Source organism: Bubalus kerabau, chromosome 1 (genome assembly GCF_029407905.1).
Source record: "Bubalus kerabau isolate K-KA32 ecotype Philippines breed swamp buffalo chromosome 1, PCC_UOA_SB_1v2, whole genome shotgun sequence".
Classification (NCBI taxonomy): Eukaryota; Metazoa; Chordata; class Mammalia; order Artiodactyla; family Bovidae; genus Bubalus; species Bubalus kerabau.
In genome coordinates, this window is record NC_073624.1 from 247,079,665 (window position 1) to 247,106,255 (window position 26,591).

At 37.9% G+C, this 26,591-nt stretch overlaps 1 long non-coding RNA gene and 1 other non-coding gene across 4 annotated transcripts in view; one reads left to right on the plus strand and one right to left on the minus strand.

Annotated features, from left to right (window-relative positions):
• Positions 1-754: 754 nt before the first annotated feature.
• LOC129637956 (uncharacterized) overlaps positions 755-26,591 on the plus strand; it is a 67,285-nt gene continuing 41,448 nt past the window's right edge. Inside the window, exons 1-3 of one of the 3 annotated variants that reach the window (XR_008707650.1) lie at positions 755-1,088; positions 2,624-2,864; positions 7,879-8,072. This is a non-coding gene — a long non-coding RNA (uncharacterized LOC129637956). Of the gene's footprint in view, positions 1,089-2,623; positions 2,865-5,209; positions 5,379-7,878; positions 8,073-26,591 lie in introns of those variants that run through there. The other 2 variants (XR_008707644.1, XR_008707647.1) reach the window with 2 other exon arrangements.
• TRNAC-GCA (transfer RNA cysteine (anticodon GCA)) lies at positions 16,440-16,512 on the minus strand. The gene has a single exon. It is a non-coding gene; the product is annotated as a tRNA-Cys (tRNA).

Sequence of the window (26,591 nt, forward strand, 5' to 3'; positions counted from 1 at the left end):
GTGTGCAGCCTCCCCACTGCATCTTGAGCTAAGCCAATCTACCTTTTTGAATTTAATGTACTCTGACATGGGTATCGGCAAGGGGGAGGCTGCACTGACACAGGAAATAAGATCCACCGGAGACTCTGTGCCTTCATTGCTCTCCCCCTGCCAGGAGGGTGTGGGAAAGTCTCCCCGGAGGTACTGATGAAGAGGGAAAGCGCACAGGCCACCCGGGCCCGTGTGTATGGAGAAGCTGAATCAAGAAACAGTTCTTTCCGGGCAAACATCTCCTGTTCTGCCTCCTCCCCACAAATCCTCACTGTGGAGTGAAACTAATTTAACAAGATATCCCCATTTCCTCTGAACAGTGGTGAAAATATTCCTACAGGACTTTATTAAGGCAGACCCCAAAGTGCTCATCAGGCCAATGAAAGGGAAAAATCCTGCTGTGGCTTTTCTCTCCACAACACCACTGCAATTAAAGAAGAAGCCAGTATCAAAGCAGACAGGTAACTTTGTAAGCGCACCAGGCAGCTGTCCATGCCCAAGGCCACGTTTTTAAAGGAAAGAACCATTATTTTTCCAATGATACAGGAGAGAACCTGCAGGGCATATGGGTTAAATTGAAAAGGTCTTACAAGTACCTTAGGAGGTTAACAGTATCACCTGAAGCCAGGTTCCTATCTATTATAGATTCAGTGTGGGTTTTTTTTTTTTTTTTTTTTTTTGGAATTTGATGAGGTCCAAGGGGATGTTTGCAGAGGGAGAGTATGATTGGCCCTCTCACTTAGCAGCTGTTTGGCATCCCATGCCGAGCTTATAAGAAGTTCTTTATTTTCCATGAGGTTCTGTCATTCCTAGTGCGATATGTGCTCCATGCCAGTGTGAACCAGGATGTAAATCATAGCATTTTCATTTCAGTAATGGGTTGAGTGGAAACAGGGCTGTGCAAAGATGTCAGAGGGGCTCAGTTCTTAATAAGAAACACAAAGTAAGAATTTGATTTTCTCGGTTTCCCTTGAAAGTGAAATTTTGGCAAAAGTTTTAGATTCAGAAACAAGCCAAATCTAGCAAATTAGTGCACTGCATTATTATGGGCTGGAAAGGTAATTAAGTCTGTACTCGCTCTTGGACTCCCCCATTACACCCCATTCCTAACTCTCCTTTGTAATGTTCCTGGTGGGAAATCTTCTTAATCCTCATTTGTGTGTTTCATTTGTGAACTCTGATGAGGGTTCCGGATTTAAGACTCTTGTCCTTCAGATGGGTTAGTTTCTTACAAAGGAAAATAAAAGAAGAAGGGAAGATCACCTACAATTCCCTCTGATCTTGGGAAGTGTTAGGACAAAAATTTTCTCTGTGGCTCACAGTTCAATTTCACACTTTGTACAAGGCTATCTTGGTGCTTTGGGGTTCAACAGATCAATTTAGACTGTGTATTTTTCTGGCTTTGTTTGCATTGTTCTTTTATCTGGCTGCAAGGCTGCTTTTCTTTCAGCAAAATGTCAAATGGTGGTGCATTTGCTCAATTAGCTTTGCAAATGTGTGTTTGACTTCCTATGGCATTTTTCTCTTCCTTTCTTTGTTGTGTATTTCTTATATTTCAAAGGCGGACATCAAATATATTCTTCTTTTGAAAGAATTAGCATTTGAATTCATAGGTGATAGTCTGCAGTTGTGTTTCTGATTGTGTTTTTAATTAAAGGACAAATATGTGTGCATTCTTTTCCCATTTGATTCTATTATTTTGGAGGTGAGGGAAATACTTAAATTCCAGCTGCATTGAAGGTAATATTTTGACATAAAATTACTTTATCACATAAAGTAGCTTAATCAATGGATTGCGTGTGGCCTACAAACAACAAATCATTTTTCCCCATCTTATTTGCATAAGCCCTTATATATTTTTTTTCCAGGATCTGAAAATGCAAAGAAGCAATAAATTTTTTAGTCTAAGTATCACAGAGACTGGAAAGGCATAATAAGAGACCAAAGTCTCTTATTATGAGATCAACAAAGTAATTTTTTAAAGCTTAATAGTGATGCTGGATTCTTATTTAATGAGAGAGGGAAAAAAAAATAGGCTTGGGCTAGAGTCATAGAGGTAAAATAGTAAAATGTATGATAATACACACCCTCAGTCATTCTTTTGTGTCACTGAGTCCTTTGATATTTGAGTAAGTTTCACCAACCTTAAATAATAGTTCATTATCTTCATGAATATCTTAGACATCATCTTAGTTCTTGTAGGTAAAAATGCAGGTAGAAAATGTTCATCATTTTCCCCTTTTCTCTTTCCCCAAGTAGGAAAGTGGTGGGTACAACACATGAAATACAGCAGAAGGTCTTCAAAGAGCCAACTGACTGCTAAAGCTTGGTGCCTCTTATCTGTATCAGGATTCAGTTTCTTTGAAGTTAATTCAGAGATTATATTTCATGCCTTTAAAAATTCTTTAAATAAGAATGTGTATTATACCTTTTCCTAAAACCCTCTGGAACATCAGGTTGAAATGAAGCTGAGTGCTCCACTGGTTTTCATTTCAACTATGGGGATGCAGGAGAGTTGCAGCCATTACTTATTACAGGACAGTGGAACCATTAAAAACAGTGCCTTTTTCTTTTCTTTTTTCTCCCTCATCAGCCTCCAGTTTTGCTCCAGTCAGCTGAAAAAATATATTTTTCATCATGGCATGGAACTTAAAGTTATAAAACACACCTGACCTGCCTGGCATTCAGTGGGTAGCTAATTGACTATAATCTCCAGGTGTTACAAACAAAGGCTATGATGTGCTGCTAATAGAGGTGTTTTACCCGAGTTCAGAAGGAAGGTGCTGGTCTGGAGGAAGGAAAGAGGATTGCTGCCGAAAGGAAATTTACTCAAGGTTAGTAGCATGTTTCGGAGAAGGCAATGGCACCCCACTCCAGTACCCTTGCCTGGAAAATCCCATGGACAGAGGAGCCTGCTAGGCTACAGTCCATGGGGCCGCTAAGAGTCGGACACGACTGAGCGACTTCATTTTCACTTTTCACTTTCATGCATTGGAGAAGGAAATGGCAACCCACTCCAGTGTTCTTGCCTGGAGAATCCCAGGGACGGGGGGCCTGGTGGGCTGCCATCTACGGGGTCGCACAGAGTCGGACACGACTGACGCGACTTAGCAGCAGCAGCAGCAGCAGTAGCATGTTTGGTAACTTTGGTTTGGGAGGACATCAATTTTCCTGTATAAAGCATCAGGTTTCCCAAACTGGGGAGATTGGTGTGCAGAGCAAAAATATCTCATGAACCACTTCATTGTGCATGCTGGTGTGAGAGCAAGTCTTGTTTGACCTCTGTGTGAGTAGGGAGAGAGGCTGGATATGCCCAAAAGAAATTGAAATGGAAGAGCCTTGTGTGTTTCTCCCAAGAAAGCCAATAACCTCTTGAGAAGCATGTGTAAAACTGTTGTCCATCCTCTGAGGAGTAGGCTGACTGTATAAGAGGAGACAAATAAGATTGAAATCTGGGGTTTCAGTTACAAGTTTTTGAGGTAACTTCTTCAATTCAGTGCTAAAATTTTGTGATATGTGAAATTACCTATTTTTTCAATGTAATTTAAAAACATTAGCCATTATGGCGAAAATATTTCAAATTCCTCATACTTAATTTAAACTTAATAGGTTTCTATTTTGAACTAAATATAAGATTGGGGGAATAATGAGGCCATGATATTTCATTGCTTGGGGCCTCTACATATCTTCAAGTCTCCTTGTGTGAGATGTTATTAATTTAAAGTGGATATAATTGTAATAAAGTTTGCCACTCAGAAGAGTTTCAACTTAAGTTCATTGTGTTAAATAAAATAATGGCCTAAGAATGAATAGATATCCATTTTTATCTTGAAGGGCAAACAATGACTAAATTAATTAAAGATTATTAATTGTCAAAAGTCACACCCAAGAGTGCATTAATTCATCAGCTCAAGCCTTCTCTGCTGATTTCTCACTGTGTCTATAAGAAACATAAGATGTAATTTAGTTTGTTTTTCTTAAATTTCTTAGTACCTTCTATAGTAAAACTACTAGAGAAAGCTCTTACACTAGAAAACATAGCAGTTATTTAATTTCAATTTATGTCCTCTTTTAATACCTAAGGTAATGAGCTACTGACTCACAAATCTAAAGTCTTTTTATTTTTTTTAACTCTATTATGGAAATTGAGAGTTTCTGCCAGCAATTAAAGGGCAGTATTGACCACTAAAACAAATGTGGGTATTGTCAAGTCTTAGTATGTTTATTTGTGTAAATATTTGTTCTCATTTAGAAAATTTGGTTACTCAATAGATTACAAATAAAACAGCAAATAGATAAATATTTGAAAGTTTATTCAAATATATTTGTTGAGATATTGATATATTCCAGGTTCTGTTCTAGGTAGTAGAAATGTGACTATTGGGAAAAATTAATGGTTCTGCTCTTCTTGAGTACATATTATGGAATGGGAATGTAATAACAATAATAAGACTATGCTGTGGAAGGAAAAGAGATATGGAGCACAGAAAGGGGATTTGAAAATGCTAGCGGAGTGGGAAAGTTCCTCTCTCTCCCCTCTATCCCCTCTCTCCCTTTTTGTGTACACACACACATACAATTCAGCCATAAGACAGAAAAACAAATGCCATATGATCTCCCTTATATTTGGAATTTAAAACAACAAAAAACAAGCTTATAGATAAAGAGAATAGATTGGTGGTTGCCAGAGGATGGGGGTGAGGGAGATGGGAGAAATGGATGAACTCTTTGTTTGTTTGTTTGTTTTTAATAAATTGAATAATTTATAGCAATGATAAATCATACCTTGTGAGGACGGCAGAACTCTAAGCAGATTGTGTTGTTTGGGCCCAGAAGCCAGGGGATAAGGCTTCTGGAAAGATAACTGCTGAATGGCCAGAATGTGTGTGGTTGGCCCTTCTTGTCCTTTAGTTACTGGCCTCTCTTCCAACCAGAACAACTGAGGTTTAATACATTCCAAATGTAATTTACTCATTGGTGACCTCCTAGGACAACATGGATAGGGCAGAAAAAGCTACTATTATTTCATGGACTTGAGCTGGAAGGAAGTCTGGGAATCACCTTGTCTTAACTCTCTGAAATGAGACACAGGAGGCCTAACAGGATAACGTGATTTACCCAAAAAGTCAGTGACAAATTGTGTCTGAAGTCTGACTCTTGACCTCTGCTTCCCTTCCAGAGAAAATCCTTACAATTAGCTCCAATTGGTAGTTGAATATTTGGGCAATTGTGTTGACGTTTTGAAGAAAATCTAAGGGAATGGTTGGAGTCCTGTGGCAGCAGGTATACTGGAACCTGTTTTTAATCAATATAATTGAAACTGCTAGAATCTAGAGTATGTTGTTGTCCTGGTGACTGGACTTTCTATACTGATTTAAACAACAATTTTAAGATTTTATTTTTTCTAATTGTAAAAACATTTGGGAATATATAGTAACTAGGAAATAGAAAAAAATGAAATAAATAATCACAAATAATTTTATAATTAAGGGGTAATGCAAAAATTTCCTGGTGGCTCAGATGACAAATACTCTGCCTGCAATGCAAGAGACCTGGGTTCAATCCCTGGGCCAGGAAGATCCCCTAGAGAAGGGAATGGCTATCCACTCCAGTATTCTTGCCTGGAGAATCTCATAGAAAGAGGAGCCTGGTGAACTACATACAGGCCAATGGGTTGCAAAGAGCCAGACACAAATGACTCATTGTCTTATCCATATTGTGGGATATTAGCTGTGATTTTCTCTTTATGTGTCTCTCTCTTCTGATAGCTCTCTTAAAAAAAAAAAAAAAGAATACTTAAACCATATAGCAATGCTATCAGAATCAGGAATAATGTATGCAAAGTGCAAGTTTCTCTAATAAATGAAGGCTGTTACGATGGTTGCCACCAAAACTGCATATTCACAGTGACAAACGGGAAAGGAAAGCAATATTACTGGCACCTTAGCCTAGATAACTGTTCATTCGAGACAAGCAGAGACCATTTGCCAGCCTGAAGAGGGTGATGGGGAGGATCGCTTGTCGCCTTGAGGTAGGGGTTTTCCATGGCCACAAAGACAAACAAACAAAACCAAGGAGAGTGAAGGAGTTTACTTAGCAAGAAATCTGGGAGAAAATCAGTCCTGGGAGAGAAAGATCTAAAGCAAAGGCCCTCAAGTGAGAAGTGTGCTGGACATGTCCCAAGAAAAAGAGGCCACTGTGAGCAAATAGGATCACAACTCATGAGCGTATAAATGGTACTGGGGCAGATCATCGATCGTTCTGATGTCTGTTTGCCTTTTTAAAAAGAAATTAAATTTTATTGTGTTATGATTAACATGCAATATTATATTAGTTTAGGTGTATAACATAGTGATTCGATATTTTTATTCAGTATGAAATGATCACTTCAATAATTCCTGTTACTCTCTGTGCTTACACACTCTTTGTGTCCGACTCTTTGCAACCCCATGGACTGTAGCCCATCAGGCTCCTCTGTCCATGGGGAAGGATTCTCCAGGCAAGAATAATGGAGTGGGTTGCCATGCCCTCTTCCAGGGGATCTTCCCAGCCCAGGGATTGAACCCAGGTCCCTCACACTGCAGGAAGATGGTTTACAGACTGAGCCACCAGGGAAACCCAAGAATACTGGAGCGGGTAGCCTATTCCTTCTTCAGGGGAGCTTCCTGACCCAGGAGTTGGACCAGGGTCTCCTGCATGGCAGGCAGATTCTTTACCAGCTGAGCCACCCAGGAAGCCCTAGTTACTGTCGTCACCATAAAAGTTGTCACAGTACTAAAGAGTGTCCTCCCTCTGTGTAGAATACATTCCCCTGATGTATTTGTTTTATAGTTAGAAGTTCTTCTTAATACCCTTCACATATTTTGTCAGTCCCCTAAAACCCTATCTTCTGGTAACCACCTGTTTGTTCTTTGTATCTGTGAGTCCATTTCTGTTTATGTTTTGTATACAGATTCTACTTTGGAAGTGAAATAATCAAGTGTTTGTTTTTCTTGGTCTGACTAATTTCACTTAACGTAATACCTTCTAGGTCGATCCATGATGTTTCAAATGGCAGGATTTTCTCATCATTTATAGCTGTGTAGTGTGCATTCCATTGTGTGTATACTTAGATACACACGTATACATGTATACATACATGCACACATCATCTTTATCCATTCATCTGTTTTTGGACACTTAGGTTGCTTCCACATCCTGGCTTTTGAAATAGCACTGTTATGAATATTGGGATGCATGTATGTTTTTGAATGATGGTTTTGCACAGATATATGCCCCTAAGTGGAATTCTGGATCATATGATAAGGCTATTTTAGTATTTTGAGACTCCTATACTGTTTTCCATAGCGGCTGCACCAATTTACATTCCCATCAACTGTGTTCAAATGTTCCTTTTTTTCCCCCATAGCCTATTCAATACCTATTTTTTCTTGTCTATTTGGCCTCTAGTCTGAGGGATATGGGGACTTTCTGGCAAACTTGTACTGAACAGTGAAATGTTTTTAAGTTTTAAAAGTGATAGATTGCTGGTGGATGGGTGAGGGGAAAAAGGATGAGGAGAAAAGGAGGCTTATGAAGTGTCTAGATGAGAGAATATGCTGATTCAGAGCAGAGTGGACCTGAGAGTGGGGCTCTGAAGCGGTGAATTCTGCATGCATTTTGAAGTTAAAGACAATGAGATCTTCTGACGGATTGGATCATATGGGATGAGAGAGAAGGACAAGGGAAGAATTGTATGAACAGATGAAAGGATGAAATTTCCACCTGCTGAGCTAGCGATGGACATTAGGAGAGCAGTTTTTGGTGTAAGATCAGAAGTTCAGCTTTGGTGTTGATTTGTCTTTATAGGTGGCTGATGCTGAAACTTGGGGAGAGGTCCCGGTTGGAGCTGTGAATCTAGGTATTGGTGTGTTGATAGTTTTAAAAACAAAGAGGATGCAAGAGATCACCAAAAGAATGAAGGTAGCTAGTTCCAAAGACTGGGTCCTGGAGTTCTGCAATGTTAAGTGATTGGAGAGGAGAGAAACAAAGAATGTAGAGTAACAGTGTGCACATCCCAGTATAGGTGGATGTGGTGGTGGTAGTCTGCAGAAGTCTTCTTCATGTTGCTCTAACTTGGTTCGTGAAATTTTGGGCAAGGTCACCAGTGGAAAGTGAAGATATATGGGAGGAGATGATAGGGCTTTAAGGAAGGAGGGTGGACAATAGTTGTAAACAAGAGAAAGAGAGTGAGCAGGCTGAGAAGTTATCTGACGTTTTTGTTGTTGTTGAGTCACTAAGTCATATCCAACTCTTGATGACTGCATGGACTGTAGCCTTTCTGGTTCCTCTGTCCATGGGATTTTCCAGGCAAGAATACTGGAGTGGATTGCCATTTCCTTCTCCAGAGAATCTTCCCGACCCAGAGATTGAATCTATCTTGCACATCTCCTGCATTAGCAGGAGGATTCTTTACCACTGAGCCACCAGGAAAGCCCATCTGATGTTTGCTTCACAGCATTAAGGACTCACTTTGAAGTTGTTTAGTTTGAATTTAAAGTGAAATCAATTAGTAATATGACCTTTCCTTTAGGCTCTGTCAGCTTCATGGGTGCAGCTGTGGAGTAGGTAGAATATTGAATTTTATTCCTATGTGATTTTGTGAAGCTTTACATTAAAGTTGAAGATCATGGAACAGAAGGGTGTATATAGAGGAAGGATCATGCTTGACCATGGCCTGTAATCTGGGAAGATGGAAAGTGAGGAGATCTAATGGAAGAGGGAATTTGAACAACTTTTAAAATGAAAGTGAAGCTCCCTGGGGTGAGACATTCAAAGGATCTTGACTGCAGCTAAGACCCAATTTAAAACGGAACTTACTGAGTCAGCACTTTGTGGCTTCTTAGATTACGTGCTGGGTGATTCCTACCTTATTTTCACTGGATCCTCAGCGCTGTTCCTCATATATGATGACTTGGTGGCAATATATTGAATAGCTTCAAACTTGTTTAAAATATAAAAGCTTCAGCTCAATTTCACTTCTTCCTCTATGAGTGTAATTTCTGTTACCCTCAAATGATATGGAAAAAGACATTTGGAGACAATTCAAATATTTTGGATATTATATGATTATTGTAAATTTTTCGTTTTCTTGGATGCAGAAATATCTTGGTTTAGGTCTTTAGAGATAAACACAAAAGTAATTAAAGATGAAGTAATACGCTTGAGATTTTCCTTCATGTACTCACGTACGAAGCAAACAAAAAGGGTATGTGTATGTGCAAGCACACGCACTGGGTGTAGTGGAGAGAGTGGTGATTGGAGGAGGATATGAAGCAGAAACTGATGGTGGTTGGAGATGGGTGGTTGAAAGTGTGTATATTGGTATTCTTCTAATTACTCTCTTTATCAACGTATTTGAAATGTTTCATAGTCAAAGTTTACAAAAGCAGTCCCTAAGATATCTCACACGGTCATGCTAATCATCATTAACTCATCATCTTAGAGGATGCCCTAATTTTAAAGATGACTTGCCCTAAGAGCTGAGGCTAGTGGCTGAATGTGATCAGAAAATTGTTCAAGTGAAGTTACATGTTTAGACACTTCACATCAATCATGAAAGGATAATTTTAAAGGCCACAACTTTACAAATGCATTTTCTTCTGGTTTTATGGACAGAGGAGCCTGGTAGGCTACAGTTCATGGGGTCGCAAAGAGTCGGACACGACTGAGCGACTTCACTTTCACTTTTCTGGTTTTATACCACTTGAAATATTTGAAGAACATCTCTGAGGGTTCATCCATTTGTGATTCTTTGTCACCCCAACACTAAGACTTTTAAAATATATCAATTTTTTAGGAAGTAGAAGAAATGTATTTCATGACAAATGCTATCATTTGGGGTGTGATTATTTAAAAAATAACAGTCATAATTTTTGATATTCTCTTAATTCATGGTAGATCCATATTGTTTGACCTGATGATAGTAGCCTCTCTGCCTTGGTCCTGTGACTGAAATCTTTCTCACATGCAGTAGGTTGCAGTGAATATGTAGTCAGATCTAGGTTGTTAAGGTAAACAGTATTTTCAATTAAAATATATATTATTTGACTTGGGAAAGAAAGAGAGGAAAACAGAAACATAAATAAGCCTTTTAGGTCAGTCCTCCATTTGTAAGCATGAATTCCATAAGCTTAAAAGTCCATTGGACTTAAAAGTATGAAAAAGAAGCTTATTGATTTGGAAATTAAATATTTGCCAATAGCTTGAGTGTACTTTATGTAACAAAATGATGGAAATATGTTTTGATCATTTAATTTGAAATCATCCATCAATTGCACATCACCTGCTGTGTAAATTTCAGTCTACTCAAGAAAAAAAAATCACACACACAAAATTAGTGCTGTAGGATGTATAAACATAAATGTAAACATACATAGTTTTACAAAAACACATATTTCTCTATTCCTTGCTGGTATGATTTTGCAGGCAAGGGAATATGGCCTATTAGTATTGTATTTCATAAATAGATAAAATATGCAAGCTATACCAATAAATTATTAGAACATTAGTACCTTTTATCGATCAGCAAAATATTAAATATTCTCCAACAATATCTATTAGAGTTTAGCATATGTTTCTCTTTGCAGCTAAGGATATAGTGGTCAGATATAAACACATGCTCCCTCTGACCAGGGGAGGTACAGTGCAAAGTCTTAAATCTAAAGATACCCACTAGAATGATAGAATGAGAATTTTTAACCCAGCATTTGTGACTCTCTTTTATTTGCACTTTCATTTTAGGATATATATATATATATATACTTACAGAATTATCTGCAAATCCAAGAAAGTTCTGATTCACACAATCTCAAAGGACCTGAGTATCTACAGTCATTGAGAAAATAATTGTTGGATGCATTGAGTTTTTTTTTTTTTTTTTCCTTCGCGCCTCTCCTCTGTTTCTGTAATGGGAAGTTATCTATGTGTAATTATATCTTAGTGAAAAGTAATTATAATTCTTATCGTTGGCTTTTTAAAATAGTATTTTTTAACATCACATCCAGCCACTTTGGGTATAGCAAAAACGAAATCAAAGCAAGATTTCAAACTTTAAATCTGGCTAAATGGGAAAAATAAAACTGATAAACATAAAAAGTTTTGAAAAGAACATAAAGGTCTTCATCCACATGTTCAAAGGCAAGAATTCTGAATGGACATTTGTTAAGGGCAAAGTAGAAAAGGGAAGCAACCCATTATTTTAGAATTCTCTGGTTAATTCTCTCTTCCTCTCTTTTTCCTTCCTTCTCTCTCTGACCCATTTCCTCTCTCTCATAATTCTCGCCCCCACCAAAGACCTTGTTAATTTATCATGGCCTTTAAACCCACTATTTGTTTATTAGTCTCTTTATCTGTTGTTTACCATAATTGGGACAATCTCTGTAACCTCTCAGTATTTTTGTTAATATTTAAACAATACCTTTCTGTAAGTGCTATTCATTAATACATGAGATAATGGAGGAAAGCTCTATTTCAGAAAACATTTGCCTTAGAAATACATTGTTCAGATTGTTCCTAGTAAATAATGATTGCTTGAAACTATTGAAGATCATTGAAATAAAAGCATTAACCAGAGTTGCATAAATGTACCATTAGACGGTTGAACTGCTTGGGAGTTGTGGAATTACTATTTGCTGTTAACATCCTTTATACAAGAGGCATCATGAATGATCTTTTATTATTGGAAATAGCAAATTTTAATAGCATGTAGCCATTTAATCCCCTGGAGAAAGAAATGACAACCCACTCCAGTATCATTGCCTGAAAAATTCCAAGGGCAGAGGAGCCTAGCAGGCCACAGTTCAAAGGGTCTCAAAGAGGCACACGTGACTGAGCAACTAAGCATGCATGCAGCCATTTAATAATATCTAAGAAGGAAACTGCAACTCAGCCTTGGTCACGCATTGGGTTCACAGGCTCTCGTCTTCTGCAGCGATTTTATACATGACCTTTGTCATTATACTTTGAAGTGGAAGGCAGGAATTAAATGAATTGGGGATTGACCTACTCAATGGCCAATTTAGGGTTGTCTTGAGAAGAAATGGTGCTTAATTTTCTCTTATGAGAAAACTGCAAAAATTCATAAATTGTTTGTACTGCTAAAGTTTGTACATCATAATGATTAAAAGTTAAGGCAGATCTAGGTATGAATTAGTTTTGCTCCTTGATTATTATATGGCCTTGAGCAAAATACATTCCTGGGATGGTGCCCATATCCTAGTTGGGCGGTTCCTAGAAGATGCTTGACCACCTCTAGCTGCTCTGCTCTCTGCACTCACTTTACCCTCAAATGTGTTCCCAGCTCCACGCTTTCCTCCCTTAAACCTGGCTAAGACAAAGCAGACCCTGCTCTGCACTGCTTTGCAACCTTGATTCACTATCTGAGGGTGCCGGAGAGAATTAAACAGAAAGACTGACTTAAATTGAGTATTAGTCATCTTTGCTTTGGCGTTCACTGCCCAGGCACGGCCATGGGAAAGTTCTAGCTTATGGTCTCTTGTCATCAAGTCCTGAGATCTGTTCCTCTTCAAGTAGAAAGCAGCATCTTTTTGTTCTTCTTTCACCCAAGTTCCTGTCCCTGCCTCAAATAAAAACTATAAATCTATAGAGGTTTAGCCCAAGCCATTAAGTGATCTCTCTGGAATATTTGCTATTAGAACACATCACAGTCCTGGCTATTGGTGAAAATGATAGATTTTGTAAGTGAAGTGTTACCTGGGTGATCTTCCTAAATAAAAGTGTGAGTCCTGTAGAACATAGGCCATGTGACACACTTACCTCTGCTCGTTGGGATCATGATCTTGAAGGTGGGAAACACAGTGTATCTAGTGCTGCATTTCAAGCACATGCAGAATATGCAATCAATACAAATAAATTACTAAAACTCATTAGTGACATCCTATTACCTTTGCTACAAATGTGGCCAATTGAAATGGTTTTTCTCTTCTAAATATCTCTGCCTCTCTGGGGATTCCCAATTATTAGTATTATAGTAGTAACAGTAAGAATCTTCTTACAAAGTAGCTTTTTATGCTGAGCAGTTGATGAAGTATTTACAAAAGAAAGCCAGCTCTGAAAACAATGCCTCTTATGAATGTACAATGGCAGGTAGCCCTTGACTCAGACAGGAGTTAAACCCCTTCTTCCTCCTACCTCCAGTCTCTGTATCAAAGCCAACTTTGGGAGAATGACTGAGGTTTGGAAGAACTAATGCATTTGGAGTAGCACTCAAATGTCAGCTATATACATTTCCACAAGAACAGAAGGCAGCCCTCTAGCAATGCTGGCTTGCTCTACATGCAGTGGCCCCCTACTCAAAATTAGAAACTCTTTCACCACAGCTGCCTGAATTTCTCTCTTTCATTCTTCTTTGGATAACTAGACTCCTCTTTTGGAAGTCAGATGATGACTTGCGCTGGGTTGGAGAGGTAGACCATTTGGCTTGCTTTGGGGCAGGCAATGCATGCCTGGACAGTAGGGGTGGGGGCAGTGATTCTTTCTATTTTCTAAACTATAGAATTTGCCTCTGACAAAACTGCCAAGTAGGTGCGATTTGGTTTGGGGGTTCCCTGTCACTGCCTCATCAGCATCTTCAGTGCCCTCTGGTGCCACATAACCCTACTAAATTCCCCCCTTTCTCATTCTCTTCACATCTTTACTACCTAACTTAATGTTCAGAATCTAAATAACTCAGTGTCCTTAATAGATCCCTTTCTAGGAAATAAATGATGTTTCACTTCTATGGTCTTGCAGACTTTTGCATTACTACCAGTGTCCAAGTTGAACACACTGTATATTTTCTCAATGTTCCTCCACTTTTTTAGTATGTTGTGAAGTGAATTGCATTCCTATTGCTGGGTCAGAGGTCATAGTATACTGGTAGATGGATAAGAAAATCAGAGATCTTTGTTTGCTAGGCATACAGGCAGAAAATGATGTAGTCAGGCCCTTAGACTTCTTTTTTCTTTCTGTTCTCATTCCATGGCTCATTCTTGATTTCACATTAATCTCAGCTATATTGTCCAGAAATAGGGTCACTTTAATTTTAGTTCCTTGCCAGTCTGTTCCTTCAAACAGAAATTTGCATGACAAAATTTACAACAAGAAATTTCTTAAACTGTAAATCGTTCCAAATAAGAGATGCTGACTCTTTTAAAACAACAAAGCACACACTAGACATATTCAATAAAATGGAAACAAGTAAAATCTATAGTATCAGGTTCTAAGCCAGGCTGTTGACAAATCACAAACTTTTATTTTAAACCTCCCATTTTAATGTCATTCTTTTCAGAAAGAAAGAAAAGATGTATTAGTGAGATGTTTTTTTTTAAAAAAATCTACAATCAAGGGCAAAAGCAGTGAAATGATTGAAGATTCATTCTTCAGTCTGGAGGGTTTACTGGGATTACTTAGGCTAGACAAAAATCCATGAAGGTCATAATGACAATTTCATCATTTGGACTGATGTATGCCATTTTTATGTTGACTTTGCAGTAAACATTAAAGACTGAACTATTACATTAAAAGGCAATGATTTAAAATTTTGTCTGCTCCACCCTTCTCTAGTTTAATAAGGATCTTTACCTCTATCATTTAGAAATTAGACAAGAATATATTTTTAAAATTTCTAATGTGGTACATTCTATAGGTGAAAAGTCATTAGTCTGTGCCAATTTATTCTTAGCTTCTAAAATGTATTGCTAATTAACTATAGATATAGAATAGTTCTATATCTATATATATAAATAGAATTTTTCTATATCTATTTCTATATATATAGAATTTTTCTATATCTATTTCTATATATATAGAAATATAGTTCTATAGCTAAAGAATCTATAATTAGTAATAAATGAAAATAGTATCAGCTTAGGTAACCTGTCGGAGAAGGCAATGACACCCCACTCCAGTACTCTTGCCTGGAAAATCCCATGGATGGAGGAGCCTGGTAGGCTGCAGTCCACGGGGTCGCTAAGAGTTGGACACGACTAAGCGACTTCACTTTCACTTTTCACTTTCATGCATTGGAGAAGGAAATGGCAACCCACTCCAGTGTTCTTGCCTGGAGAATCCCAGGGACGGGGGAGCCTGGTGGGCTGCCGTCTATGGGGTCGCACAGAGTTGGACACAACTGAAGTGACTTAGCAGTAGCAGTAGTAGGTAACCTGAACACTCATAGCAAGGAAAGCATTCATTACTTTTCAGAAGTTATAAAGCTGTTTGCTTGGTAAATTATTTGACAAACCATCTGGGCAATAATGGGCTTCCCAGGTGGCACAGGCATAAAGAATCCACCTGCCAAAGCGAGAGATCCATTCAGTCCCTAGTTTGGGAAGATCCCCTGGGGGAAGAAATGGCAACCCACTCTAGTATTCTTGCTTGGAAAAATCCCATGGACAGAGGGTCCTGACAGGCTACAATCCAAGGGGTCACAAAAGAGTCAGACACAACTAAACGATTGAGCATGCACCCACATGGGCAATAAGAATAAAATAACCGACCTCTGTTAGGTGCTGATGATGTAACAGTACTAGAACAAGAGCTTTTTATAGCTCATTTAAACTTGGCATCAAGCTAGTTCTCTAGACAAGACCTGTTTGCTGATCATTGGATAGTTGGGAAGGAAGAGAGAGAAGAAAGCAGCCTCACAGACTGGTCAGGTAGGTGCAAGAAAACCTTCAAGGAAAGAATTATCTTCATTTCACCGATTCAGGAAGAAGCTTGTAGAGGTCAAGAAACTTGCCCAAGTTGGCAAAACTGGTAACCAGTAGGAATGTAATTTATCTGCAAATCTCTCTGGGGCCTGATCTAAGCTCTTTTTACCAGATATCCCTCCTTCCCACATTACATGTATTTTAGCACATCCTTAGGAAACGGGCAGCTTTGTATGGGGTTTAACCATGAAAGTATTATCATATATCAAAACCCTAACAGTGATTCATATGTTAAGCAAACACTTTTAAGTGACTTTGAAATTATAAAATATATTGACTGGCGTTACTAGTAAGAATAGTAAAGAGACCATTTGTAACATCACTAATTCTGTTTAATGCCTTCTTGTTACTAAAGTCAGGGCACAAACCACAGAGCACAGCTACCTAAGGGGTAGAGTTAGGAAAACACTTTTTTCTTTTCCATGTATTTTCCCATTCTCAATTTGCATAAAAAATCAGTGCAGAGCCATATGGGGAGAAAATTTTGCAACCTCCCTATTTTGAAAAAAAAGTACATGTATACAAAGTGAAGTGAAGTCGCTTAGTTGTGTCCAATTCTTTGTGACCCTATGGACTCTAGCCTACCAGGCTCCTCCATTCATGGGATTTTCCAGGCAAGAGTACTGGAGTGGGTTGCCATTTTCTTCTCCAGGGGATCTTCCTGACCCAGGGATCGAACCTGGGTCTTCTGCACTGCAGGCAGATGCTTTACCATCTAAGCCACCAGGGAAGCCCATTATATGTATATAACTAAACTGTTTATTTCCCACTTTTTTCCCTTAAAAAGGAATTCAGGATTATAAATAATGTATATACACATGTATAATGTGTATAAATAATGTATAAACACATGTATACCTGTGGCGGATTCATTTTGATATTTGGCAAAACTAATACAATTATGTAAACTTTAAAAATAAAATAAAATAAAAAAGTGATAGATAGCAGTCACTATCTGGTGTGTCTTACTGAAGAGAGAAGTACAGGGACAGAGAAACAAAGCTGGGGTGCAGTCAGGGAATAAGAACTAAGGCAGGATGAAAGGGAGGCCAGAGGGGAGGAAGGATTTACAAGAGGACAGAGGAGCCCCACCAGACAGGTGGGTAGGTGGAAGGGATATGTTCAATCTGACCCTTTGATTCTGGCTTCCTTGCCCATTGCACAGTCCCTGGGGCTCTCCTCCTACCCCAGGCTGTACTATGACTGGGCTAGATCTCTGGGAGGTCTCCTGGAGAGTGGGGCCTGCTCTGTTCATAGTTGCAGCTCTGTTGAAATAGCTCCTTCAGTCTCTACTAAACCTCTCTCACCCACCTTCTGCTCTCACCCCTTGACCTTTCTGCACCTATCCCTTTGCTGGTGATATTCTTGTCTTTACAATGTTTAATCCAAAGCTTCAATGTCCTATTCAAAGCCTTTCCTGTCTACCTCTCATTCCACCCAAGCCATATTGAATTCTCTCTTCCCTGTTTTCACATAACCCCCTTTATCCCTCTTTTAGGCCCTAACCACATTGTTTTGTAATTGTTGATAGATTTGTCTGCTCTACTAATAAATTCTAAGCCCCAGGTAAGGACATAGATGATACTTGTGTCTTACTTTTGTTCCTCTTGGGAACCATCCTCATCACAAAATTGGTGCTCCAGAAATACTTATTGAGTATAAAGGAACTAACAGTTGGGTCCAAGCCAGGGGATCGGGAGAAAAAGCAGAGGATAGCCCTTGTCAGGGTGGCTGCTGTTCCCCAACTCTTTCGCTTTGTCCCTCCCTTCCTCTCTCATGTTCTTCTATCAATCTGAGCACTCAACAACCTAATTATAAGGTTCAAGTTCAGACTTCTTAGCCAGCTCTCAAATCCTTACATGGTCTTATTTGTATCCCTCAGACTCATCTCTAGATATTCTGTTCCTTTAACCTGTATCCTATGCTCTGCAATTGTGAACTCTTTAGAGGTCCTAGGATGTGACTTTGTACACTGTCTAGGTCTCCTGACTGTCTGCTTTCTATTTGGAATACTCACACCATTCTCCCCTTCCATCTCTTCACCTTCTAACGTCTGTTTAATGTTTAGTATTTCCATTTAGAATCCTCTACCTCTTCAAGACCATCATTCTACTTATTGATGTAGCTGTTATTGGTTTGATTTTTTTTTCTTCCCAACCAAGTTGAGTGATGAACTGGGCAAGACTCCACTCTTCCTAGACCCACAACCCATCAGAGCCCCAGTGTTCCTATTCAGTATTCTAGAATGGCCAGTTGAATGTTGAACCCAAGAATACCTTTCTCACTCTACTCCTATCTTCCACAGTAGGAAGTATTGTAATATCTGGGTCTGCCATCCCTGGAGTAAAAGACATTAGAGATCATTTAGAGATGTATGCTCATCTATATTCATTCATTTAATTAATAGCCCAGGGATGCCAGCAAGAGGGTTGGTGCATCTAGAAGACGGGGAGAAGCCAAAGGACTAGGTCATCTATTTTTAGTAAAATTGTCATTGTTTGTATGGAATTAAAATCTGAGTGCCTAGAGGCCAGATGTGTTAAGGATTAGTTTTATCTTTTGGTTTTTGTTAAAAGTTCCAACTGAGGCATGCAGTACAGACTGGATCAAACTGTACTTAATTTACCCCAGAGCTGCAACTCAAAAGATAAACTATAATAAGAGAAAAACAGGAAATAGACCTAAATGCCATAAGCAGCCACTTCTTTAAAATTTTGCCTTTCTTTATAGATTTCCAAATTTTTCTACAATGAGGCATTTTGGGGGGAATTCTCCAGTGGCCCAATGATTAAGACTCCACACTTTCACTGCTGTGTATATGGGTTCAATCTCTGGTTGGGGAACTAAAATTCCACAAGCCACATGGCAGAAAAAAAAAATTAAGTGTTTACATTAAATAAAACACCTCACTTAAAATATAATAAAATAAAATGAGGCATTTCTTTTACTTGTTTTATAATTTAAAAATATAATTATTTGTTTGGACAACACAATGTGATTTCAAGTATAAGTTTTGCACAGTGAATACAGAGTTGTAGTAATTTTTATCGTTGTTAGAGGTCAATGTATATGCTATTTAATTTAATATAGAATTCTATTCTCTTATTCCTACCCATTTGTCATTTGCATTTTCTACTACTTTTTTTTTTAATTCAGAGAAAAATTTCTTTGGAAACATGAAGAGGATTAAAATATATATATAAAGAATTAGATGATTAGCAGCGTATAATGACAATTAGAATTCCAGACTTAAAACATTAGATTTGGCCCTCTGATAGTCTGACTGTTTCACCTCCATAACTAGAAACTCGCATAGTTGAATCAAAATGTGGGATACCATGGTAGCACTAGACCTTGAGCAGATGCCCAGGGGTCTTGGCTGAAGTATAGATTAACTAGCACTGTAAAGAATGGCCACTTATATGTTCTACAACCTTTAATTTCTTCCAATTGTAGAATACAGCTGAATGAATAGCCTCGAATAGCCTTGAATAGCCTCCTATATTTTAGAAAGGTGAGACTAATTTGAACCACAGAAGGGGTGGGGAAAAAAGACCATATATCAAAGAAATGACCACCAGTGATAATACACCATGTGTTTATCAATTTAAAGCTAGAAATTACCCATTGATGGATATGAATGGGGAATTAACAAGAGGAAAATGCCATGGCAAACAGCCCTTGTGGAGCATCTACCACTGCACTAGCCAATGGATTCTCTGCTAAGTGTGTTTGCCTGTCTTCTCATCTGATCCACAAAAATCAGCGAGGTAGATGTCAGTATTCCATTGGCAGACTAGAAAATAATTACTCCACCTACTATGCAATCCATTCTTTAAAGGCAGATTATGTGTCGATGTATACTTAGAACCAGTAGGAGCCAGCATGTGATAAAATCTTAATAAATATTTGCTCATTGACTAAATGGTTGAATAAGTGATGTTTTGATGGCTTGTTAGCCTTTTAAAGCTTTTTATTGTTCTTAAGAATATCTATCTTTATGTATGTTCCTTTGGAAATTAGCTTTATCTCAAAATGTAAAAATCACATTTACTTTTTTTTTTAATTGAGGTGAAACTTACATAAAAGTAACAGTTTTGCAGTGAACAGTGCAGTGACATTTAGCACACTCATAGTGTTATACAACCATCACTTTGATCTAGTTCTAAAACATTTTCAACCCCCTGAAAGGAAACTATCCACATTAAGAAATTGCTCTCTTTTCTGCCTCTAGCGCCAACCTACATTCTCTCTCTCTGAGTTTCCCTAGTCTAGATATTAATGAAATAATATGTAATCTTTTATGTCAGACTTTATTCACTTAGCATAATGTTTTTGAATTTCATACACGTTGTATCATGCCGCAATACTTAAATCTTTATGGCTGAATAAATTTTTATTGCATGTACATGCTACAATTGGTCAGTTCACCCGTTGATGGACATTTGGGCCTTCTTAACCTTCTGGCTCTTAGAAACAGTGCGGTGTGAATGTGTCTGTGCATATATTTGTTTGGGTATCTGTTTTCAATTGTTTTGAATATATTCCTAGATGTAGAATTACTGGATTATTTGGTAATCCTATATTCAACTTCTTAAGGAATATTGCAAGGGCTGAACTTTCCTTTCCTTCAGTAATGCATGAGAATTCTGATTTTTCTACATCTGTGGCAACATATACTATTTTTCTTCTTTTTAAATAGCTATCCTAGAGAGTGTGGTCTTGATTTGCATTTCTCTAGTAACTAAAGATAATGAGCTATGTTTTTATGCTTGTTGGACATTTTCATGACATTTTACAGGATGGGAAAGCAATTAATAAAACTCAAAATAATCTACTTTCTCTTTAATGACATTTAGAGGAATCAATCTCAGGAATTGATACTGCTACAGATACATTGCTTAATTCAGAATCTTGGAATAATCCTGGGCAATTTCTTCTTCTGAATTCACAGCATCCAAACTAAAAGCAAGTCCTGTTACTTATAATTCCAAAGTGTCTTGAGTAATTACACTTCTCTGCATCTCCTCTTGCCTGGAAAATCCCATGGATGGAGGAGCCAGGAAGGCTGGAGTCCATGGGGTCGCTGAGGGTCGGACACGACTGAGCGACTTCATTTTCACTTTTCACTTTCATACATTGGAGAAGGAAATGGCAACCCACTCCAGTGTTCTTGCCTGGAGAATCCCAGGGACAGGGGAGCCTGGTGGGCTGCCGTCTATGGGGTCGGGTCACACAGAGTCAAACACAACTAAAGTGACTTAGCAGCAGCAGCATCTCCTCTAACCTAATCCAGGCCAATGTCATCTATTTCTCATCTAGAATGTTGTTTCACATTCCATTATTTGTCTCATTTAATCTGTGTTTCACAAAGCAGTCAAAATTTTAATCATAAATTAGATCATTATGGTGACCTGCTTAGAACTCACCACTTTTCCTTTATTGCATTATAGGAAAACATAAAAGCTCTACATCACAGCTTATGAGAATCCACATCATCTGTAGTCCCAACCATGAATAAAACTACTCTTTTCATAGACATTGCCTTGCATCATGTCTAAACTTCTATCAATTTCTAGAATACTTCTTAGAGCATTTTCAAATGCTGTTATATTGGCCTGGAAAACACCCAAATATCACATGGATAGATCCTTCTAATGTCTCTCAAATACTGATTTCTCAGATAAGCTGTTTGCTAGCCATGCCATCTAATGCATGTTATTCTCTATTGAAGTAGGATATTCATCACCTTAAGAGTGATCTTTCCCCTTTCAAGTTGTATTTAAATATTTCCATACTTATTTATTTTTTACCTTTATGCATAAGATTGTAAAATTTACTTACGATGAAGATTGCTTCTTTTTTGTTACCATGGTATACCCTCTGCTTAGCACATACTTTTGGAGAAGGCAATGGCAACTGCCTCTAGTACTCTTGCCCAGAAAATACCATGGACGGAGGAGCCTGGTAGGCTGCAGTCCATGGGGTCACTAAGAGTTGGACACAACTGAGCGACTTAAATTTCACTTTTCACTTTCATGCCTTGGAGAAGGAAATGGCAACCCACTCCAGTGTTCTTGCCTGGAGAATCCCAGGGAGAAGGGAGCATGGCAGGCTGCCGTCTATGGGGTCGCACAGAGTTGGACACGACTGAAGCGACTTAGCAGCAGCAGCAACACATACTTTGCTCATTTTCTTTTAATGAATGTGTACATATGTTTTTTATAATCACAGACAGTTAAATCAGTACCATGTAGAAATGCCCATATTTTCTTAACAGCAAATTATTGAGAAAATATCAATTTAAAAAAGTCATCAGTAAGCTATAGTACTATATTGAGTGCTGTGTTTCTTCAGAAGATTACAAGCCTCTTGTTTACTTGTCAATAGCAAATAATGCTCTTTGAAACCCATGAGTTATATCGAGGGGCAATGATTTGCCTAGTAGATAGGAGGGAAAAGTAGGCAATAGAACAAGATTTAGCAGAGAATGAAAGTACATTCTCTCTTATTATGGTCTTTTCACAGCCTTTGTCTTGCCATTCAAGAGTCAGTACTTTATTTCCACCTCAGTATCTGGTGAGCAGGTTCTAGACCTGTTGACACAGAAATCATCCACAGACCTGTGGAACAAACATGATTAAATTGTGTTAAAATAATTCAGCCCCTTTCTGGCTAATAGAGAAGAAATAGTCTGGGCTCCTTCATGGATCCCTGAAATGCCTGTAATGGTAATGCTGTACCATTACAATTATAAGGAGAAAATCAAATTTATACAAAGAGAACTTAAAGTTTCTTTATGTTGGACTGGATATTTGAACTAGTTGAAATACATACTTTTTGTCTGTTATGTAGGTGAAAATATTTGAATTACATAGTTGATCATTAATGTCCATTTTATGATCATTATAAACTCAGGAGTCTTATTCTACTCTTCCCTTTTATGATAATAAGCTCATGAAAGGAAGATATAAAAATTTTATTTACTAGAGTAAACTTACTAAGTTGTCAAGTAGACTACTCAATCCATACTTCAACAAACAATAAAATGATTGCTTCCTTACTATTTCAAGTCCATTGTTTCAACTGATGATCTAAAACATTGCTCTGTGACATACAATGGGAAGACTTACGTTAGAATCATGAAATTTTCGGTTCTAAATGTATTGCAGCATAGATGTCGTCAGTGCAGTACGTGAAGTCCCCGAAGGGATCTATGGACTTGACTCAGTTTCCTTACATCAATTAAATCTAAATGTAGAAACTAAAATCCTGTTACCATAATGAATTTTTGATTAAGTTAGTTTCATCATTGATTAGTTTTTTTTTTTAGGTGTATGATCATATATCTGCAAATAGAATATTCTTATTAATCTTATACCTCTGTCATTTCTTGAATATGGCGATATCAGGCATTTGTGCTTCTCTCCTGGTCTTAATGGATATGTTCTACTGCTCTGGATAAAATAAAATACTGGCTTTGAGCTAAAAATTAACATTATAATGTGTTAACATATTCATCAGCGTGTATTTTCTTGAGTGTTCTATAAATAAGGATGAGTGTTTAGTTCTATCAATGGCTTTTTTTAGCATTTATTGAGATAATCATGATTCTTAAAATATTTTAATGATGGATATACGAACATGTACTCAGATAAACTGAGGCAAATTAAAAACTAAGAATTTGAGTAAAAATTAATTTTAGTAGGGCAATATCTAATCTAGCAAACAGAAAGGGTTCTGAGGAGTTGTATTTTATTATAATATTAAAAATAAATGCCTTTTATAAGGAGAAGAGAGGGGGAACATAGGCAACAGGTCAGTTAATGAAAAGTCACTTACTTTAGAACATGGCAGGGGTCTCAGTTCAGTTCAGTTCAATTGCTCAGTCATGTCCGATTCTTTGCAACCCCATGGACTGCAGCATGCCAGGCTTCCCTGTTTATCACCAACTCCCAGAGCCTGCCCAAACTCAAGTCTATCAAGTCGGTGATGCCACCCAACCATCTCATCCTCTTTCATCCCCTTCTCCTCCTGCCTTCAATCTTTCCCAGCATTAGGGTCTTTTCAAATGAGTCAGTTCTTCAAATTAGGTGACCAAAGTATTGGAGTTTCAGCCTCAGCATCGGTCCTTCCAAAGACTATCCAGGACTGATTTCCTTTAGGATTGACTGGTTTGATCTCCTTCAGTCCAAGGGACTCTCAGAAGTCTTCTCCAACACCACAGTTCAAAAGCATCAATTGTTCGGTGCTCAGCTTTCTTTCAGAGAAGGCAATGGCACCCCACTCCAGTTCTCTTGCCTGGAAAATCCCATGGATGGAGGAGCCTGGTAGGCTGCAGTCCATGGGGTGGCTAAGAGTCGGACATGACTGAGCGACTTTACTTTCACTTTTCACTTTCATGCATTGGAGAAGGAAATGGCAACCCACTCCAGTGTTCTTGCCTGGAGAATCCCAGGGACTGGGGAGCCTGGTGGGCTGCCGTCTATGGGGTCACACAGAGTTGGACACGACTGAAATGACTTAGTAGTAGCAGCAGTAGCAGCTTTCTTTATAGTCCAACACTCACATCCATACATGGCTACTGGGGTCTATTAGGCTGATTACCTAATTAATGTTAATTAAGCAATTTCTAATAGACTGGTTTAAACCATTTCTGGAAGAGCTGAAACTGTAGTAAAGTCTAAGTTTGGTGATATGGGCATTGACAACTTTCATTTTGGGTTTCTTTTGTTTTTAATAACTATATAATATCAGTATCAATGGATTTCTTAATGTTGGATTAGTGATACTTTTGGAGTAAATTCTATTTAGTGATGGTGTATCATTTTCTTAACAAAGCATTAGAGTGGTTCACCCTTTCATTTTGGAGAGGGAAATGCAACCCACTTCAGTACTCTTGCCTGGAGAATCCTTGGACAGAGGAGGCCTAGCAGGCTACAGTCCTTGGGGTCACCGAGTTGGACATGACTGAGCGACTCACACACACACACACACACACACCCCCCCATTGGGTATGTTTGCATTGATGTTTTAAAGAAACACAGCTTTCTTTTTTGTACCATCTTTATAAGATTTCACGTTGATGTTATATTAGCTTCATAAAGTGAATTAATTTTTTTTTTTCATTTTCAATGTTTGGACAGCAAAGCACTGAAACTCGCCAGTGTATGGAGGGTTGGTAGAATCCCTCTGAGAAAGCATCTGGCCCTGGTGCTTTGTTTGCAAAGTGGTTCCTTAGTAACATGCTCTATTTCTACTATGAAAATTGGTCTGTTGAAGCTTTCTACCTCTCATGGGGTCATTTTTTAATAATAATCTTTTTGCATAGAAAATTATGTATTTTTCCCAGGTTTCACTTTTTTCTCTCTGCTTTATTGTTTCCTTCATTTGTTTAATTATGCATAAATTATTCTCAAGATTAAAAAAAATGTTTTCACTTTCAGTAATTTCCTCTATTAGTTTATATGTGTGATTCCCACCCCCCACCCCCATTTTCTTGGATCAGATTTGCTACTGACTTGTCTTTTTTTAATATATCATGAGAACAGGACTTTAAAAATTAGGTGACTGTTTTTGTATTGTTTTTTTCATTAATCTTTTACCTTTACTTCCCTTCATGTGCTCTTTTGGTTTATTTTGCTATTCCTTAGTTTTTCTGTGTTTATTTTTTAAGCTAGGTGTTTCATTTTTAATCTATCCTGATAAAACTATTAAGTGCTATGAATTTTCTTCTCCTACTTCTTTAAGTGGAACACATTTTGTATTTTTAGAAATTATATCATTTCAATGTATATTTTATATTTTATTTTGCTCAAGTCTTTTAATAGAACTTTCATTTAGTCTTAACTTTTAACTGAAAGATTTTTTTTTTTTAGTTTTGTTGATATTCCATAATTGTATTGCATTGTGGTCAGAGAGTTGTTTATATTATTTCTATTGTGTGACTTAGAGATATATTCAGTGTGACTCTAGAACATGACCACTTACAGTGAAAGGTCTATTTCTCTTGAAGATGGAGCCTCCACTATAAGGGTATAAATTTCAAAATATATTATTAAGATCTATTGTAATGACTGTGTTCAGATTTTCCATCTCTATACTTATTTTAATTGCTATTATATCCTTACTTATATTTTGTCTATCTTGATTTGTGCTGAGACTTAATAATTGTCCCAAACCAGAAGAGTAGTAATAATGGCAATTCAGATGGCTTCTTACTGCATCAGGTTTATAAGTTAACTTTATCATCAGTCCAATTTAGTAATTCAGTTGTGTCCAGCTCTTTCCGACCCCATGGACTGCAGCACACGAGGCTTCCCTATCCATCACCAACAAACGGAGCTTACCCAAACTCATATCCATTGAGTCGGTGATGCCCCAACCATCCCAACCATCTCATCCTCTGTCATCCCCTTCTCCTGCTTTCAGTCTTTCCCAGCATCAGGATCTTTTCAAATGAGTCAGTTTTTCATATCAGGTGGCCAAAGTATTGGAGTTTTAGCTTGAGCATCAGTCCTTCCAATGAATATCCAGGACTGATTTCCTTTACGATGGACTGGTTGAATCTCCTTGCAGTCTGACGGACTCTCAAGAGTCTTCTCCAACACCACAGTTCAAAAGCATTAATTCTTTGATGCTCAGTTTCTTTATAGTCCAACTCTCATGTCCATACATGACTACTGGAAAAAACAGAGCTTTGACTAGATGGACTTATGCTGGCAAAGTAAAGTCTCTGCTTTTTAATATGCTGTCTATGTTGGTCATAGCTTTTCTTCCAAGGAGCAAGCATCTTTTAATTTCACGGCT